Here is a 7,694-nt window from a genome sequence, read left to right as displayed (position 1 = left end):
AACAGAAATCTTGAATCCAGAAATATTGGATATGGTTTTAGTATCCTTTCAGACAATTTTTTCTTTACCAAATAGAGTAAGATTCTTGTTTGTTCAAGTGTACTTTTTGAAATATATATTATTAAACAGAAAACGTAAGCTCAATTTAAGCATGATTTTGAGCACACACAAATGAATCTGATGTGCTTTCTTGCGAACAGAAAAGCTGTTTCAGGAATCAATTTTAAGAGTTCCATAGTGTAGTGGTTATCACGTCCGCTTAACGCGCAGAAAGTCCTGAGTTCAAAAACCCAGTGGAACTATGAAGTTGTCTTGTCTTTTATGCATAAATACGTTTTCAAACAAGATATTGTGATGGCAACGGACATCTTGAATCCAGAAATATGGGCTATGGTTTTAGCATTCTTTCATACAATTTTTTCTTTACCAAATAGAGTAAGATTCTTGTTTGTTCAAGTGTACTTTTTGAAATATATATTATTAAACAGAAAACGTAAGCTCAATTTAAGCAAGATTTTGAGCACACACAAATGAATCTGATGTGCTTTCTTGCGGACAGAAAAGCTGTTTCAGAAAACATTTTTAAGAGTTCCATAGTTTAGTGGTTATCACATCTGCTGAACACGCAGAAGGTCCGTTGTTCAAAACACAGTGGAACTATGTAGTTGTCTGGTCTTTTATGCATAAATGTACGTTTTCAAACAAGATATTGTGACGGCAACGGAAATCTTGAAACACGAAATATTGGTTATGGTTTTAGAATCCTTTCATACAATTTTTTCTTTACCAAATAAAGTAAGATTCTTGTTTGTTCAAGTGTACTTTTTGAAATATATATTATTAAACAGAAAACGTAAGCTCAATTTTAGCATGATTTTGAGCACACACAAAGGAATCTGATGTGCTTTCTTGCGGACAGAGAAGCTGTTTCAGGAAACATTTTTAAGAGTTCCATAGTGTAGTGGTTATCACATCTGCTGAACACGCAGAAGGTCCGTTGTTCAGAACACAGTGGAACTATGTACTTGTCTGGTCTTTTATGCATAAATGTACGTTTTCAACCAAGATATTGTGACGGCAACAGAAATCTTGAATCCCGAAATATTGGTTATGGTTTTAGAATCATTTCATACAATTTTTTCTTAACCAAATAGAGTAAGATTCTTTTTTGTTCAAGTTTACTTTTTGAAATATATTTTATTAAACAGAAAACGTAAGCTCAATTTTAGCATGATTTTGAGCACACACAAATGAATCTGATGTGCTTTTTTGCAGACTGAAAAGCTGTTTCAGAAAACTTTTTAAAGAGTTTCATAGTGTAATGGTTATCACGTCTGCTTCACACGTTCAAAACCCAGTGGAACTATGTAGTTGTCTTGTCTTTTATGCATAAATATACGTTTTCAAACAAGATATTGTGACGGCAACGGAAATCTTGAATTCTGAAATATGGGTTATGGTTTTAGCATCCTTTCATACAATTTTTTCTTTACCAAATAGAGTAAGAATCGTGTTTTTTCAAGTGTACTTTTTGAAATATATATTATTAAACAGAAACGTAAGCTCAATTTAAGCAAGTTTTCGAGCACACACAAATGAATCTGATGTGCTTTCTTGCGGACTGAAAAGCTGTTTCAGAAAACTTTTTAAGAGTTCCATAGTGTAGTGGTTATCATGTCTGCTTAACACGCAGAAGGTCCGTTGTTCAAAACACAGTGGAACTATGTAGTTGTCTGGTCTTTTATGCATAAATGTACGTTTTCAAACAAGATATTGTTTCGGCAACGGAAACCTTGAATCCAGAAATATTGGTTATGGTTTTAGAATCCTTTCAGACAATTTTTTCTTTACCAAATAGATTAAGATTCTTGTTTGTTCAAGTGTACTTTTTGAAATATATATTATTAAACTGAAAAGGTAAGCTCAATTTAAGCAAGATTTCGAGCACACACAAATGAATCTGATGTGCTTTCGTGCGGACAGAAAAGCTGTTTCAGAAAACATTTTTAGGAGTTCCATAGTGTATTGTTTATCACGTCTACTTAACACGCAGAAGGTCCTGGGTTCAAAACCCAGTGGAACTATGTAGTTGTCTGGTCTTTTATGCATAAATGTACATTTTCGAAAACAAGATATTGTAACGGCAACGGAAATCTTGAATCCAGAAATATTGGATATGGTTTTAGTATCCTTTCAGACAATTTTTTCTTTACCAAATAGAGTAAGATTCTTGTTTGTTCAAGTGTACTTTTTGAAATATATATTATTAAACTGAAAACGTAAGCTCAATTTAAGCAAGATTTCGAGCACACACAAATGAATCTGCTGTGCTTTCTTGCGGACTGAAAACTGTTTCAGAAAACATTTTTAAGAGTTCCATAGTGTAATGGTTATCACGCCGGCTTCACATGCAGAAGGTCCAGTATTCAAAACCCAGTGGAACTATGTAGTTGTCTGGTCTTTTATGCATAAATATACGTTTTCAAACAAGATAATGTAACGGCAACGGAAATCTTGTATTCAGAGATATGGGTTATGGTTTTAGAATCCTTTCATACAATTTTTTCTTTACCAAATAGAGTAAGATTCTTGTTTGTTCAAGTGTACTTTTTGAAATATATATAATTAAACAGAAAACGTAAGCTCAATTTAAGCAAGATTTCGAGCACACACAAATGAATCTGATGTGCTTTCTTGCGGACAGAAAAGCGGTTTCAGGAAACAATTTTAAGAGTTCCATAGTGTAGTGGTTATCACATCTGCTGAACACGCAGAAGGTCCGTTGTTCAAAACACAGTGGAACTATGTAGTTGTCTGGTCTTTTATGCATAAATGTACGTTTGCAACCAAGATATTGTGACGGCAACAGAAATCTTGAATCCCGAAATATTGGTTATGGTTTTAGAATCCTTTCATACAATTTTTTCTTAACCAAATAGAGTAAGATTCTTTTTTGTTCAAGTTTACTTTTTGAAATATATTTTATTAAACAGAAAACGTAACCTCAATTTTAGCATGATTTTGAGCACACAAAAATGTATTTGATGTGCTTTCTTGCGGACAGAAAAGCTGTTTCAGGAAACATTTTTAAGAGTTCCATAGTGTAGTGGTTATCACATCTGCTGAACACGCAGAAGGTCCGTTGTTCAAAACACAGTGGAACTATGTAGTTGTCTGGTCTTTTATGCATAAATGTACGTTTGCAACCAAGATATTGTGACGGCAACAGAAATCTTGAATCCTGAAATATTGGTTATGGTTTTAGAATCATTTCATACAATTTTTTCTTAACCAAATAGAGTAAGATTCTTTTTTGTTCAAGTTTACTTTTTGAAATATATTTTATTAAACAGAAAACTTAAGCTCAATTTAAGCATGATTTTGAGCACACACAAATGAATCTGATGTGCTTTTTTGCAGACTGAAAAGCTGTTTCAGAAAACTTTTTAAAGAGTTTCATAGTGTAGTGGTTATCATGTCTGCTTAACACGCACGTTCAAAACCCAGTAGAACAATGTAGTTGTCTTGTCTTTTATGCATAAATATACGTTTTCAAACAAGATATTGTGACGGCAATGGAAATCTTGTATTCTGAAATATGTGTTATGATTTTAGAATCATTTCATACAATTTTTTCTTAACCAAATAGAGTAAGATTCGTGTTTTTTCAAGTGTACTTTTTGAAATATATATTATTAAACAGAAACGTAAGCTCAATTTAAGCAAGTTTTCGAGCACACACAAATGAATCTGATGTGCTTTCTTGCGGACTGAAAAGCTGTTTCAGAAAACTTTTTAAGAGTTCCATAGTGTAGTGGTTATCATGTCTGCTTAACACGCAGAAGGTACGTTGTTCAAAACACAGTGGAACTATGTAGTTGTCTTGTCTTTTATGCATAAATGTACGTTTTCAAACAAGATATTGTTTCGGCAACGGAAACCTTGAATCCAGAAATATTGGTTATGGTTTTAGAATCCTTTCAGACAATTTTTTCTTTACCAAATAGATTAAGATTCTTGTTTGTTCAAGTGTACTTTTTGAAATATATATTATTAAACAGAAAACGTAAGCTCAATTTAAGCAAGATTTTGAGCACACACAAATGAATCTGATGTGCTTTCTTGCGGACAGAAAAGCGGTTTCAGGAAACAATTTTATGAGTTCTATAGTGTAGTGGTTATCACGTCTGTTTCACACGCAGCAGGTCCTGGGTTCAAAACCCAGTGGAACTAGGTAGTTGTTTTGTCTTTTATGCATAAATGTACATTTTCAAACAAGATATTGTGACGGCAACGGAAATCTTGAATCCAGAAATATTGGTTATGGTTTTACAATCCCTTCAGACAATTTTTTCTTTACCAAATAGAGTAAGATTCTTGTTTGTTCAAGTGTACTTTTTGAAATATATATTATTAAACAGAAAACGTAAGCTCAATTTAAGCAAGATTTTGAGCACACACAAATTAATCTGATGTGCTTTCTTGCGGACAGAAAAGCTGTTTCAGAAAACATTTTTAAGAGTTCCATAGTTTAGTGGTTATCACATCTGCTGAACACGCAGAAGGTCCGTTGTTCAAAACACAGTGGAACTATGTAGTTGTCTGGTCTTTTATGCATAAATGTACGTTTTCAAACAAGATATTGTGACGGCAACGGAAATCTTGAAACACGAAATATTGGTTATGGTTTTAGAATCCTTTCATACAATTTTTTCTTTACCAAATAGAGTAAGATTCTTGTTTGTTCAAGTGTACTTTTTGAAATATATATTATTAAACAGAAAACGTAAGCTCAATTTTAGCATGATTTTGAGCACACACAAATGAATCTGATGTGCTTTCTTGCGGACAGAAAAGCTGTTTCAGGAAACATTTTTAAGAGTTCCATAGTGTAGTGGTTATCACATCTGCTGAACACGCAGAAGGTCCGTTGTTCAGAACACAGTGGAACTATGTAGTTGTCTGGTCTTTTATGCATAAATGTACGTTTTCAACCAAGATATTGTGACGGCAACAGAAATCTTGAATCCCGAAATATTGGTTATGGTTTTAGAATCATTTCATACAATTTTTTCTTAACCAAATAGAGTAAGATTCTTTTTTGTTCAAGTTTACTTTTTGAAATATATTTTATTAAACAGAAAACGTAAGCTCAATTTTAGCATGATTTTGAGCACACAAAAATGAATTTGATGTGCTTTTTTGCAGACTGAAAAGCTGTTTCAGAAAACTTTTTAAAGAGTTTCATAGTGTAGTGGTTATCACGTCTGCTTCACACGTTCAAAACCCATTAGAACAATGTAGTTGTCTTGTCTTTTATGCATAAATATACAGTAGCGACAAAGTTTATTCGAGCAAATGCCGCTCGGCAGGATGCGTGGCGGCAGCGTGGAGAAGCGTTGAGTAGCGGCTCGTTCGCGTGACGTCGGTGACGTCACAGTCAAGCGAGCGCCCGGCTTCCCCGGCTTCCCCGGCTTCCCCGGCTTCCCCGACTCCCCTGAAGGTTTGAAGTGAGGTAAGCGGGGGAGCGGGGAAGCAGAGGGGCACAGCAGGCGCAGCTAGAGGGTCGGGAAGATGTTTAAATTGCGCGCGGATTGGAGGGGGGGGGAACGGAGGGGACGCGGCTGGATGCGGCTGATGTGCTGACTTTCCTCAGCACCAGCCGGAGTAAATCTCGGTGAACCGGCGGCATTTGCTGCAATAAACTTTGTCGGTGCTGTACGTTTTCAAACAAGATATTGTGACGGCAATGGAAATCTTGAATTCTGAAATATGGGTTATGGTTTTAGAATCATTTCATATAATTTTTTCTTAACCAAATAGAGTAAGATTCGTGTTTTTTCAAGTGTACTTTTTGAAATATATATTATTAAACAGAAACGTAAGCTCAATTTAAGCAAGTTTTCGAGCACACACAAATGAATCTGATGTGCTTTCTTGCGGACTGAAATCTGTTTCAGAAAACATTTTTAAGAGTTCCATAGTGTAATGGTTATCACGCCTGCTTCACATGCAGAAGGTCCAGTATTCAAAACCCAGTGGAACTATGTAGTTGTCTGGTCTTTTATGCATAAATATACGTTTTCAAACAAGATATTGTGACGGCAACGGAAATCTTGTATTCAGAAATATGGGTTATCGTTTTAGCATCCTTTTATACAATTTTTTCTTTACCAAATAGAGTAAGATTCTTGTTTGTTCAAGTGTACTTTTTGAAATATATATTATTAAACAGAAAACATAAGCTCAATTTAAGCAAGATTTCAAGCACACACAAATTAATCTGATGTGCTTTTTTGCGGACTGAAAAGCTGTTTCAGAAAACATCCAAAGAGTTCCATAGTGTAGTGGTTATCATTTCTGCATAACACGCAGAAGGTCCTGGGTTCAAAACTCAGTGAAACTATGTAGTTTTCTGGTCTTTTATGCATAAATGTACGTTTTCGAAAACAAGATATTGTGACGGCAACTGAAATCTTGAATCCAGAAATATTATTTATGGTTTTTGTATCCTTTCAGACAATTTTTTCTTTACCAAATAGAGTAAGATTCGTGTTTGTTCAAGTGTACTTTTTGAAATCTATATTATTAAACAGAAAACGTAAGCTCAATTTTAGCAAGATATTGAGCACACACAAATGAATCTGATGTGCTTTCTTGCGGACTGAAAAGCTGTTTCAGAAAACATTTTTAAGAGTTCCATAGTGTAATGGTTATCACGTCTGCTTCACACGCAGAAGGTCCGTTGTTCAAAACAAAGTGGAACTATGTAGTTGTCTCGTCTTTTATGCTTAAATGTACGTTTTCAAACAAGATATTGTGACGGCAACGGAAATCTTGAATTCAGAAATATGGGTTATGGTTTTAGCATCCTTTAATACAATTTTTTCTTTACCAAATAGAGTAAGATTCTTGTTTGTTCAAGTGTACTTTTTGAAATATATATAATTAAACAGAAACGTAAGCTCAATTTAAGCAAGTTTTCGAGCACACACAAATGAATCTGATGTGCTTTCTTGCGGACAGAAAAGCTGTTTCAGAATACAATTTTAAGAGTTCCATAGTGTAGTGGTTATCACGTCTGCTTCACACGCAGAAGGTCCTGGGTTCAAAACCCAGTGGAACTATGTAGTTGTTCTTGTTGTTCTTGTTTTTTAATATATACACTGGCGACACACTTTATTTGAGCTCGGCTAGTCCCGCGAATTCGGGTATACTTGGGTGTATTGAGGTTTGTGACTGTTTTCTGCCCGAGTGCATTGCGTTATTTTCCCGGCAGGGATTGAAGCATTTTATTCCGGCTAGCTACAATACTGCAATGCCGTGCAAAAACACATGAGGGCGCTTGCGAGCTGTTCTCTTGAAGCCATCCCCTATAGTGAATTGTAATGCAGTATATATACTGTATATATATATACTGTATAATAACAGCCCCTATAACCCCTAACATACAGTACTGTACACATACAGTACTGTATATGCACATACTGGGGGCGAGATGTGTTTGCAGCAGAGAGAGATCCGCTGCTCTCTCTGCGCAAACAGCGACACATTAAAAATTATTTTAAATACATTTTTATTTATAGTGTAGATGTGCAGGAGGTCTTGGGAGCTGAACCGCGTTGGTTTCAGGTCGGGGGACCCCCTGCCCCCCGAGATACAGACCCCTTTATGAGGTGCCGGTATCCCTCTGC

General features: G+C 35.2%; 1 non-coding gene across 1 annotated transcript; it reads left to right on the top strand.

Annotated features, from left to right (window-relative positions):
- The first annotated feature begins 7,054 nt into the window (after positions 1–7,054).
- On the top strand, positions 7,055–7,127 carry TRNAV-CAC (transfer RNA valine (anticodon CAC)). Its single transcript has one exon. It is a non-coding gene; the product is annotated as a tRNA-Val (tRNA).
- The last annotated feature ends 567 nt before the right edge of the window (positions 7,128–7,694 follow it).

Source organism: Ascaphus truei, chromosome 18 (assembly GCF_040206685.1).
Source record: "Ascaphus truei isolate aAscTru1 chromosome 18, aAscTru1.hap1, whole genome shotgun sequence".
NCBI lineage: Eukaryota > Metazoa > Chordata > Amphibia > Anura > Ascaphidae > Ascaphus > Ascaphus truei.
Note: the sequence above shows the minus strand (reverse complement) of the source record. Positions and strands in the feature narration are given on the sequence as shown.